We start from the raw sequence: 13,047 nt of genomic DNA on the forward strand, positions 1-13,047 counted from the left end.
TAGAATGGGCATCATCAGAAAATCTACAAACAACAAATGCTGGAGAGGGTGTGGAGAAAAGGGAAGCCTCTTGCACTGTTGGTGGGAATGTAAATTGATACAGCCACTATGGAGAACAGTACAGAGGTTCCTTAAAAAACAAAAAATAGAATTACCATATGACCCAGCAATCCTACTACTGGGCATATACCCAGAGAAAGCCATAATTCAAAAAGACACATGCAGCCCAATGTTCATTGCAGCACTATTTACAATAGCCAGGTCATGGAAGCAGCCTAAATGCCAATCGACAGACGAATGGATAAAGAAGATGTGGTGCATATATACAATGGAATATTACTCAGCAATAAAAAGGAACGAAATCGGGTCATTTGTAGAGACATGGATGGATCTAGAGACTGTCATATAGACTGAAGTAAGTCAGAAAGAGAAAAACAAATATCGTATATTAATGCATATATGTGGAATCTAGAAAAGTTGTACAGATGTACCGGTTTGCAGGGCAGAAATAGAGATACAGATGTAGAGAACAAATGTATGGACACTAAGGGGGGAAAGTGGCGGTGGAGGTGGTGGTGGTGGGATGAATTGGGAGATTGGGATTGACATGTATACACTAATATGTATAAAATAAATAAATAATGAGAACCTGCTGTATAAAAAAATAAAATTCAAAAAAATTACAATTAAAAAATTTCAGCCATGAGTTAGATACTTTTATTTTTCTTCTGAAAAGGATTATCTCCCTGAAGTTTGTATTTCAAAAAGATGGCTCTGGGTTCTTAGAGAAGAGAGGGTCAAAAATTTATACCTCAAAGGCACAGAGAATAGATGTTAAGTTTTTCCCCAAGAAGGAGTTTTGTTTCCAATGTCCTGATCTTTTACAATGTCTACAAGCCTTTTGAGATGAAGGTTTGAGGATTGTAAAAAAGGATTGGTGGGCTTTGAATTCCTTCTAGTGCTGCATTTCTATTACTGTAAAACAAAATACAGATGTTTCTAATTCCTCAAAGAATTGGGTTGCAACCTGAAAGATATCAAGGGGCTGATGCAGCCTTTTAACTTGTTGCTTTATATCAGGGAGAAGATTTCCAATAAAGATGGAAATCAGAAGAATCCTATGTTCTAGATGTGGAGCTGTGTGTCTTTGGACTATTTTACTAAATCCTTCCACAATAGCTTCATGATTTTTTTTTCCTTCTGAGTACATTGTTCCATTTTAGCTTAGAAAAGAAGGCCTTAAGAAAAGTTTCTGTCAAGCTCTGAATATCAGCTTCCATCATCTGATCATAGAGCTCATTTTAAAAAGTCTGTCAATTTATTTTTCACATTATCTTTTCACTTTTTGATGTTCAGTGTTAGTAATACATATAACATCTACCATGTTTTGTATCAGATAAGACAATACTGATATAGGTGCTGACAGATAATTCATCTTGTAAACAGATGATGTAAACTTATGGTATCAATAAATACAGTGCAGTACTGTAAAAAATATAAAAAATAAAAAATGCTTTCAAATATCTTATTATCTGGTTTAACTAGGACAAACAGTAAATATTTCTGGCTGTATTGAACACCTTAAAATTTTTTTTCCTTTTTCCTTTTAAACCAAAGGCATACCCATAAAGTGACTCAAAACCAAAAGCAATAAGCCTTTTATGGCTTAACCATGGGCACAAGATGTGTCCCCAAAGAGGGTTCGAAAGATACCCCTCCCAAGATCCAGAACCACTCCCAAAGATAACCAAAAGGAAGAAAGGTTTAGACAATTCCCATGAGACCTGGCAACAGTCAGTAGGATGCTACTGCAAATGGGGTGCAACCCACATTCCTATCCAGCCATATTGGGGTCCCAAACCTGATGGTTGAGCTGCCTGCACACACAAGAACTGACCACCTGCATGCCCTAATGGGAGGAAAGCCAGGACACAAAACAAGACAAACGAAAGCAATCGCGGTCCCTGGGAGGGAAAGAATTGATAATCAATAGGTACTCCAAAACTAAATTCACAAGAGTCTGTATTTGGAAAGGAAGAAACAATATGAGATTTTAAGTCTCTTTCTCGACCAAGCACTACAGACAGAGATCCAGAAAGCTGACTTTGGTAAGAATTCTTGCCCTTTGTCAGCTTCCACCAGTTTTCCCAGGATCCCATCTTCAGGCTCCAAAGTGAGAAGGGTGTCCCAGCAGGTCCCATCTGGATGATCAGAAACTGTAGGGGAAGAAAAATAATTTTCCCTCTGCCCTTTTGAGTTCTTGGCCGAGACTCCTTTTCCTCTAGGGCACCTCATAAATGGGTAAGCTTATCTAGGTTAAAAGTTTTCCACTCTGGCCACTGTAATTCAAGATTATCTTTCATAAGTTTTACTTACTTGTTCAAAGAAATGCAACTTCTGGGCCCATAATTTTCATACAAATAGTTAGCCAGAGTCCCAGATGGAGGAGTCCCAGATTCTCTGGACTTGAAGGAATGCTTTTTCTCTTTTTATCCCCTTTAAATTTTTCTTATTAACCTGAGACCTAAAACTGGACCCAGTCTGGTTTAAACTAGATCCAGTTCGACCCCAGACCCAGTCTGATTTAGGAGGGATGCAGTCCAACTCTGGACCCAGTCCGGTAAAAGAAATACTCTAAGTCTGAGAGCTCATAATGCAAAAGTTGCAGAGCTCACGTATCTGAGGGACCTGCCCACAACCTCCAGATACAGCGAGAAAGGATCTGCTGTCTTCAGTAAAGGGACCCAGTCAACCCATAGGGAAGGATCTATGGAAATAAATATCCCAATTTATTCTCCTCCCTTTCTCTGATCTCCTGCCAGTGCCTCTCAATGGCTGGACACAATTGGAATCCAGAGGTCAAAGAAGTCTGTAGAAACCATCCAGAAAGTTAACCCCCCTAGGCACAGAGCAGGGAGGAGAAAGGTGGAGACTAGCTGTAAGAGACAAACAAAAATATTCAGCCTACATACATATTACATAGAGCAAAGCATATTCATGCTTGCTGCTGAGATGGGCATTGTCCAAGCTTGTGAGAACGTCCAGGTCTGGTGATCCCTTGGCTCTATGCCACAGTGTCCATGGGAATCTTTAGCAGAGTCGAAAATGCCAGGGAACGTGATGCAACCCCAATGTGCCTACCATGCAGACATCCCCACATGATGAAGTCCCTACGGGGGCTCCAGAAGGAGCAGGTCACGGTCCCAGTCACCCACAGTAACCTAACGTCCCTCTCCCAGGCTTCAGAATCTTCTTGTCTTGGCTTCTGCTTTTGCATATCTCCTGACAAGGATACTAGCTCTTCTGCCCTTACCATTTGGAACACTCTAGAACATTATCTTCAGTCAGTTTGGATGTTCATGATAGAAAGAGAGGTCTTGGGTCAGCTTCTGCCTTCGGTCCTATAGACCTAACAGCCAAAATCTTGGCTTTCTTTTTGGAATAAGGCAAAAGAAAATCCCAGAAACAAACCCAGTTGTTCAGAATTCTTCCTAATTCTTTTATTGCAACGTAAATAAATGCAACTTAATTTGCATAAATCAAACTGGAAATTTAAATGGTGTTGGGGTACTATAGAAAAGGGAAAATTGAGATAAATTCTAGCATGTAAGATGGAAACAAGAAAAAATACACTAAAAAAAGAAAACTAGTATATAAAAAGACAGAAAACAGCCATAGCCTCACCATTTATTTTACTCGTGTCTCCTTTCCTCTTCCTCACTTTGCTTCCATGCGTCTAAGCCTTTGAGTTTGATAGAAATGGAGGGACTTGGGAGGATAAAGGTAAGCAAATAGTGATAAGACTTCCTCTATAATTTTCAAGCAAACTTAACTCTCTGAATGAACAGTAGGTAACTTTATAGAGCTGGTAGCCTCACATACTGTGTATGGATGAGGGTGGGAGGAAGCATCAAGGTAGAGTTGAGGAGATGGTCCTGACTTTGGACCTTGAAAGACCTGAGTTTGAATCTCTGTTCTGTGATCTACCGGCTCTATGACCTTAGACAAGTCACATAACCACTCTAAGTTTTGGTTTCTTCATCTGTAAAATTAGGGTCATGATACTAATCTTGCAGAACTGGGGTAAGGGTTAGAAATAATAACAGTGAGGCCCCTGTTTAGTACCTAGACCATGAGAGATACCAGATAAATGATGCCTCCTATTAGTATTCAGGTAGCTGTGCCACCCTCAGTACTATAGAAAACAACAAATGAGAGAAAGATCTTAGAATATGATGGATTCAAACGTGAACTGGACTAGAGTTAAGGACAAATGAAATTATAACAATGGCAACTGGAAAGGGTCAAGTGAAGAGATTAAGAAGTCTTTACGTAGGAGAATTTTTGTCTCTTTTTTCCTGTTTTGTTTGAGGAATCAGGGAATCCTCTGATTACAGAACTTGCTCTCAGTATGAGTTTGGTCCCCATCTGGAGGAAAAGGCATCAGTAATCCCAATCCAGCACTTTCTTGACAGACTTCTATTTCAAACACCACTATGGCCTATTTCTGTAGGTACGTACAGCTTGATTAAGAGTTTCAGCCATAAAAGAGGTCAGGAAAGTATCAACTAGTCTTGAGGGACCAGAATACATTGAGATCAGAAACTAAGGCTAAAGTGTGCCCAGTTATACCTGTTGAACAGCCATAGTAAATCTTCCTAAGCTATAAAGAAGAGTTGAGTGATGAACTGAAGTGAGTATCACCCTCCAGTGCAGACACCTGCTCCTGTCAAATCCAGGTACTAAAATACCAATTAAGACCATCTCTCTGGTGTGGAGAAAAGGGAACTGTCCTACACTGTTGGTGGGAATGTAAAATTGTACAACCATTATGGAGAATAGTATGGAAGTTCCTCAAAAAACTAAATTTAGAACTACCATATGATCCAGCAATCCCACTCTGGGCATATATCTGGAGAAAACCATAATTTGAAAAGATACATGCACCCCAATGTTCATTGCAGCACTATTTACAATAGCCAAGACTTGGAAGCAACCTAAATGTCCATCGACAGAGGAGTGGATAAAGAAGATGTGGTGCATATATACCATGGAATATTACTCATCCATAAAAAGAACGAAATAATGCCATTTGCAGTAACATGGATGGACGTAGAGATTGTCATACTGAGTGAAGTAAGTCAGACAGAGAAAGACAAATATCATATGATGTCGTTTATATGTGGAATCTAAAAAAACTGGTACAAATGAACTTATTTACAAAACAGAAATGGAGTCACAGATACAGAAAACAAATTTATGGTTACCAGGTGGGAAGTGGGGGAGGGATAAACTGGGAGGTTGGGATTGACATATACACACTACTATATATAAAATAGATAACTAATAAGGACCTACTGTATAGCACAGGGAACTCTACTCAATACTCTATAACGACCTATAATGGGAAAAGAATCTAAAAAAGAGTGTATATGTGTACATGTATAACTGATTCACTTTTCTCCACACCTGAAACTAACACAACATTGTAACTCAACTATACTCCAATAAAAATTATTAAAAAAAATAAAAAGCCATCCCTCTGGGCTTTTCACAGTAAGTCAAGACTACATCCAGACACCAAACAACTTCCTGCCTGCAAAGATTGACTTTAGAACCTTTCCAGTCAGGGCTGCTTCAAAGTCATTTTTCACATGACTGAATTTCTCACCACCTCACTGTCAGATGTTATTAAACTGACATCCTTCTTGGTACAACTTAATGTGGGTTCTTTTAGTTTACTCTTGTTAAAGATAAAGAAATAGCTGGCTAGCATTATTATACATTAGTGAAATTCAAAGAAAATGGCATTCTTCTATTTTCTTAGGCCCTGACACACCTTTCAGGTCTTTTTAAATGTCAGGCTCCATACTTTAGCTTTAGGACAATATTTCATTTTATTATAGTTATAGATTATGGACCTTGAATCTGTATAGAAACTCATGAAATTGAGATACAGGAGAATAGGAGTAGCCACAGTGAAACAGTGTAATGTATGTCTTTACTGTAAAATACTTCTTTATATGGTCCATCATCCTGAAGACAGGATTTTAGCTTAGTTGTTTTTTTTTACAGTGGCAAAATAATAATACATACACACGAAAAATCATCACCCCTAACCACCACCAAAATAACCTTCTCAAAAAACAACGAAACCACTCCACTTGATTCTTGCAATCTTGTTTTAAAAAATTAGCCTATCCAAATTTAAATTTCCCTGTTGATATTTTACAACTCTTAGATTTTTTCATTTTCCATCCATGTAAGCTCTCGCTGTAGGGACTCCAACTGTGGTATAGCTTAAACTCTAAAAGTTCTGCTTTCATCTTTAAAAAATCTAAAATTGCTCCATCTTTATCAATGAAACCATTTTATTTATTACTCCTTTTCACCTGAAATGGCATAATAAGCCAAAGAGAAGAAAAAACTGGCTTGAGAGTCAAGATGTTGAAAATTACTCTAAATTTCCTAAGCAGGAATACAAATAAAGGAAAGATTCTTTTACTAAAACTATTTTTGAAAATGTATTTCATGGCTTAATCCAAAACAGTATTAGGTGGATGTGTTTCTGGAAATTTGCAACAGGCTTATCTGTAATTACAAATTGCAGTACAATACAACTTAGTAAGGACACAAGTGTCCTACTATTATACTTCTTTTTGCTCACACTCTGCTCTCCAGCATCCTATATGTATTAGAAGATCAAGGCCAATAATGATGGATGCAAGGGATTCAGCAAAGGCAGAATAAAAGAAAGAGGACTAGAAAAATTTGCTCAGAGTGCAGTAAGATTTCTAGAGATCTAAGTACTTGGAAGAGGTAGATATTACTCTCCTTGTTTATATTTAGTTCATAATATCAAAATAAGTACACACTCAGAACTACACTAGCAAATATTGCTAGTTTATGATAATTTTTTTGCATATATATATATACATATACACATTTTTTTCCCTTCAATATTATGCCCTTGTCATACAGAAGTCAAAACTCTGATGGGACTTGACTTATCCTTCTCTTTTGCAGTCTTACTAGGAGCTAGTTTCTTCCTTACCCTTCCAAATTTTCTCATTCTCAATTTCTACCCTAAAGTTCCCATGTTGGGGGAGTATCAAAATCAAACTAAACAGATGTCTCCAAAAAATGAGTACTAAATGGATCATTACAGTGAGCAGTTAAGGATGCTAATAGAGGTAAAATGGAAGTCTGATGAAGAGGAAGATTTCAGATTAAAGAGGAGAGGGGAAGGAATATTGAAGAGGAAAAATTGAAAAAGAGATCTTTTGGCACCTTTTCCGTTTTTCCTTTGCTGGTTGAAGACTTATTTCCCAGAATTATCATATCCACCAAGAAACATAAGACATTAGATTTTCTAGACAAGAATTTAGACTAGATATCCCATGAGATTTAATTCCTAAACAAGTAAGGACATATAGGGAAGTAATGAAGAAGATGAAAACAAATAGAGAAAGCAGATTAAAACAGGAAAAAAAAAGAGAAGTAACTTGCAGAAAGAGACAGAAGGAAGCTTTTTCAGGAAGAGGAGAATATATTTTATTCATTGTTTCAGAGAGTTAGCTTCAAAATGCTATAAAATAAAATTGCACACAGCTGCTTGTTTTCCTATCCAGGGCTCCTAATTGGGAAGATATGAACATCTTCCAGTATCCAGAGAGCCTGCTCAGTTCAGTCTATTTCTGAAGTGAGTTCAGAGTGTTTACAGATTTCTCTGCATGTTTCTTACATTTCACCAGATTCCAATTATTATGTACTTAATCAAAGAGGAGAGTTGAAACACCACTAGACTTAGTGCCAGACCAGGAGGATTTTTTCAACCAGCGTTATATATACAGTAGAAAGAGCACTGGATTGAGTGTAAGGAGACTCAGGTTCGGGTTCTAGCTTTGCCATTAAATAGATGAATGAGTTTGAGAAAGTTGGTTAATCTCTCTGAGTCTCATTTGTAAAATGAGTGGGGTTGAAATGGGCAATTTCTAAGATTTCTTTCCAGTTCTTATTTATCTATCAGAAGATCTTTTCAAGTTCTTCAACCAAAAGTACACCAATTTGCTAGTCCTTAGAGAAACATTAGCTAAGTAGTTCAGGAAAAACCAATGAAAGCAAAACCAATGCCACAAAGTCTTTTATTTATTTTTTGACTAGCTTCTTTTTTAATTAAAGTATAATTGACATACAACATTGTTAGCTCCAAGTGTATGATATAATGATTCAATATTTGTATACATTGTAAAAGAATCACCACAATAAATCTAGTTACATCTGTCACCATACAAAGTTACAATTCTTTTCTTGTGATGAGAACTTTTAAAATTTATTAACAAAGTCTTTTAGAAGCTGGAATTTTTATATAAAATCAGCATATGCTGAAATAATCAGATTTTTTAAAACTTGCTTTTTAAAGTTCTCAGTAATTGCTTCTCCTCTCTCAATAATCTCAGATCTAGAAATGCAACATTTTCCAAATCCTAAATCCAGTTTCCCATAGGAGAGAGTTAAGTCACAACCTTACACCTACTCTTAGTTCTCTTAATGAAAATGAAGAAAGCCCACAATATATCTTCACTTTGGTACCAATATATATTAAAGTTAAAGAAGGAGAGTGTATGTTTGCAAAGGCAGTGATGACATGGAATGGATACTGTAAATTAACTTTTTCAATCCATACTCTACAGCTCTTCAGAATTATAGTTCGTGTAAATTCTTTGGGTATTATACATCATGAGGAAGCTCAAGCGTGTTATAGGTAGCATTACCCTGATGGGTTACCACAGACTGATGCATGGTCCAGACTGAAGGGCCAGGACGTTTTCCATGATGGGCTTCTGGAGAATTATTCAGGCTAAACTTCTAGTTGTCTAGAAGACTTGTATAACTCTTCTAGTGGCAATATGGTAGCTACTAGCCACATTGAGCACTTTAAATGTGGCAAGTCCAAATTGAGACATGCTATAAGTTTAAAATACACGCCAGAGTTTAAAGGTGGTACCAAAAGAAAAAAAAAAAAGAATGTAAAATATATCGCTAATAATTTTTATATTGATTAAAAGTTGAAATGATAATATGTATTTTGGATACATTGGGTTAAGTAAAATGTATTAAAATTAATTCCATCTGTTTATTTTTATGTGTTGTGGCTGCCAGAAATTTTAAAATTACACATGTGGATCATATTTGGGGCTCAAATTATATTTCATTTGGACAGTGCTGGTCTAGACCATAAGCTCCTTGAATACAGGGCCAGTCTGGTCTTGATTTGTATGATATCCTTGGCACCTAATGTGACTAATCAATAAATGCACTGAATGCATTATTAGTGAATGACAGAGACTTGTCAGGGTACCTTCTCCCATGAACATTGCTCGAGACCATGACACACCTTTGATCTCTTATTCCTCTACTTTTTTTATTCCAAATTCTGTGTTGTTTTAGAATCAACCAGATGTAGATTAATATTTCGCTGTTTTCCAGTTTTAGATATGCTCATATAGCAATGCTTCCATACTTAAGCTTTAGTCCCTTGAATGGTTTAAACTCTCCTTAATCTCTTTAGTCAATTAATTGCACTGTCTTCCTTCGGGTGATATGCTGGGTTGTCTCTTGTCAACTCAGCATCATCCTTAAGCCCGCTCAAAGGCAGGCACTACATTTCCCAGAATCTCCTTTCCTGTATGGTTCCAGGTTGGAAACTATCAATGGGAGTCAACAGTTCAAGATTTAGAAGGCCGAAGAGGACAGCATTTTTTTTCCAGTCAGTTACAGGAAGATGCATGGGCAGATGGAGGTTCAAAGCTGCTTCCAGATAAACTTCTTGAGGAACTCCAGCATCTTCATTGCCGACTTGGATAGCTGGTGCAGGTGGACTCAAGGTGAAGCTAATGAAGTGTAAACTTTGGGGCTCCTTTCTTGCATGGGCTCTTCCTAAGAGTCTGGAAGTGGCTAGCAATTTTGTTTTCACACTTTTATTTATTCTCAAAGTCAGCTCTCTAAATCGTGTAAACTAAGTCTCATGAAACCTGGCTCTAGCCCTGAATAGTTGGGAGACTCCCAGGGACCCTGTGACTCTGGTGGTTTCGGGAAAGCCCTTGCGCCGGTGGGGCTGGACTCAGATCCTCAGTGGTGCTCTCTGAGTTGCTGTCCCACAGCCCTTCCAACAGTTGTGGAAGCTCTAACTTCTTTCATAGTAGGAACAGAGTGCCTTTTGTTTTCATGACCAAACCAGTCATAGCTTAAAAATGATAGCGGTCAACAATTAGATTATGATTCTCTTTCATTGTTGTTCCACTTAATCTCAAATTTAAGACATGATGCTTTCCTTCGGTGTAAATGACGTGAAAAAAATGATTTCACAGGGAAAAAACCTTAGCGGAAGCTTCATTTTGATCAACATCAGATACTCATAATGTAGCACTTTGACACACATAGTGTGTAGTTTAGTAACTATGTGCTAATGAGTGAGCGCATGAGTTAATGAGTGAGCGAAGGGATGGAAGACTTCGTGTGCATCTGTATCAAAGTTGCTTTTTGATTATGATTATTAAAACAACATAGATCATGTTTGGTCTAGTTAATTCTCTCTAGATTTATTTAGCACAGTACCAAGAACCCCCAGCGGCTCACTGCTTTTTTTTTTTGGATGAAAATGATGACTAGTTTTGGGAGCCATTCCAGCCCAAAATTCTAGGAAATCCCAGGATGCATCTGTAATTATTTTAGGGTCTTCCAGAAGTTGGAGACGACACCTCTTACTTATGAATTATTTTCCAAGGGTGGATATAAATATATATATATATATATATTTTAACATCTTTATTGGAGTATAATTGCTTTACAATGGTGTGTTAGTTTCTGCTTTATAACAAAGTGAATCAGCTATACATATACATGTATTCCCATATCTCCTCCCTCTTGCGTCTGCCTCCCACGCTCCCTATCCCACCCCTCTAGGTGGTCACAAAGCACTGAGCTGATCTCCCTGTGCTATGTGGCTGCTTCCCACTAGCTATCTATTTTACGTTTGGTAGTGTATATATGTCCATGTCACTCTCTCACTTCGTCCCAGCTTACCCTTCCCCCTCCCCGTGTCCTCAAGTCCATTCTCTACCTCTGCGTCTTTATTCCTGTCCTGCCCCTAGGTTCTTCAGTACCATTTTAATTTTTTTTTTTTAGATTCCATATATATGTGTTAGCATACGGTATTTGTTTTTCTCTTTCTGACTTATTTCACTCTGTATGACAGACTCTAGGTCCGTCCACCTCACTACAAATAACTCAATTTCATTTCTTGTTATGGCTGAGGAATATTCCATTGTATATATGTGCCACATCTTCTTTATCCAGTCATCTGTCGATGGACGCTTAGGTTGCTTCCATGTTCTGCCTATTGTAAATAGAGCTGCAATGAACATTGTGGTACATGACTCTCTTTGAATTATGGTTTTCTCACGGTATATGCCCAATAGTGGGATTTATACATATATTTTTTAAGGGCTTGGCTGTTAGATTGGAGTTTGAAGAGTTCAAGCCCTCTCATTTTTTTCCCCTGCAATCCAGTTCTGCATAGCAATGATAACCATTTTGTTAGATAAGAAAGTCAATGGCCAGTCCTCACCAGAATAAATCATGCATATTATTTAATCGTAATTAAGACTACACTTTAAAATTAAGAAATGATTTAATCACACTTAGAACTGGACCAGCATTTTTAAATTAAAAAAATTATTTTTACACACCTACATAATTTTCACTGTATGGTCCATATTGAAGTCAAACTAAAATATGAATCTAACATTTACCTCGTTGTAATTTTAAAAATATAGATGAGTTACATGGAAAAGTCAGATATTCTATATTTTGCTATTTTTTTCCTAAGAATTTTTTTTAGGTTTTATTTTTCATGGATGGAGTAAGAAAGTAATAAGGCAGGATAGTTTTATAATTATTGATAATGAATTGTTGATAAGTAAGTGAGTTTGGAAAGTGTTGGAAACATTTACTGTGTTCTAGCTCTGTGATGGATACAGTGGTAAACAGTGTAGATACAGTGAGGAAATACACTTGGTAGATACCCTCCTGACGTAGCCACAGAACACATAATTCCAGGGGGGGGAAAAAGGGTAAATGGTTTAGGCGAATAGGGAATGAAAACAAGGAGCTTTTGTTGGATCAGACATTGGAGTTACATATGATAACCCCTTCTACTTTCCGTGGTACCTTGGAGAAACTCTCATAAAGGAGGAAACTGATGCTGGGACGTTGAACACCTAGTCCAAGTTGACTCCGTTAACTAAGAGCGGCGCTAGAGTGGATGCCTAGGTCTGTCTGGACCCTGGCGGTGAAGAACACTTAACAGCCCTGTATCCCAATAGTTCTTGAGTACAGGGCACAGTCCCTCTGGCCGGTGTTTAGCATAATCCAGTCCATTCTCTAAAGGCCAGTGGGCGCTTCAAACTCAGGATACCATTTATTGGGTGATCTGTTTCTCGGTAGCTCTCCTCCCTGAGGCTCAGAGAGCTCAATTGCTTAAGTTTTCACCAGCTGGCAGTGGTAATTAGAGCAGAAGGTGAGATGTGGATTTATTCATTTTTCCCCCTAGTATTCGTATATGCATATTTACATCTCGTTACTTGCTGCCGGTTACATTGCCGTAAACTGATATTGACATTAATTCTCAGAGGTTTGGACTTCAGTTTCCCCACCTGTGGCTCATAGACGAAATCATCCGTAACTTATCTTTCAGGAGGAAGTAGCCAAGTAGCCTTAAGATTGTAGTATTCCAGCTCCTCACTGCTGTATCAGAAACGGTTTCCGGTGCTTCATAAATGTTGAATGGGTAACTAGAAAGGATTTAAGAACGAGCGTTTGGGAGAGAGAAGCGTCCCGTCATTTGGGTGCCCTAGTTTGCCCCTCCTGGAAGATGTGGCGAGGAGGGAGAGCCCCGCTGCCCTGCTCCAACAAAGGGACGGCAGCGCGTGCTCCGCAGAAGACTCCAGAGCAGCCTGCCAAAGCTCAGATCCACCCTTGCCTTCC

Source organism: Hyperoodon ampullatus (genome assembly GCF_949752795.1).
Source record: "Hyperoodon ampullatus genome assembly, chromosome: 11".
NCBI lineage: Eukaryota > Metazoa > Chordata > Mammalia > Artiodactyla > Ziphiidae > Hyperoodon > Hyperoodon ampullatus.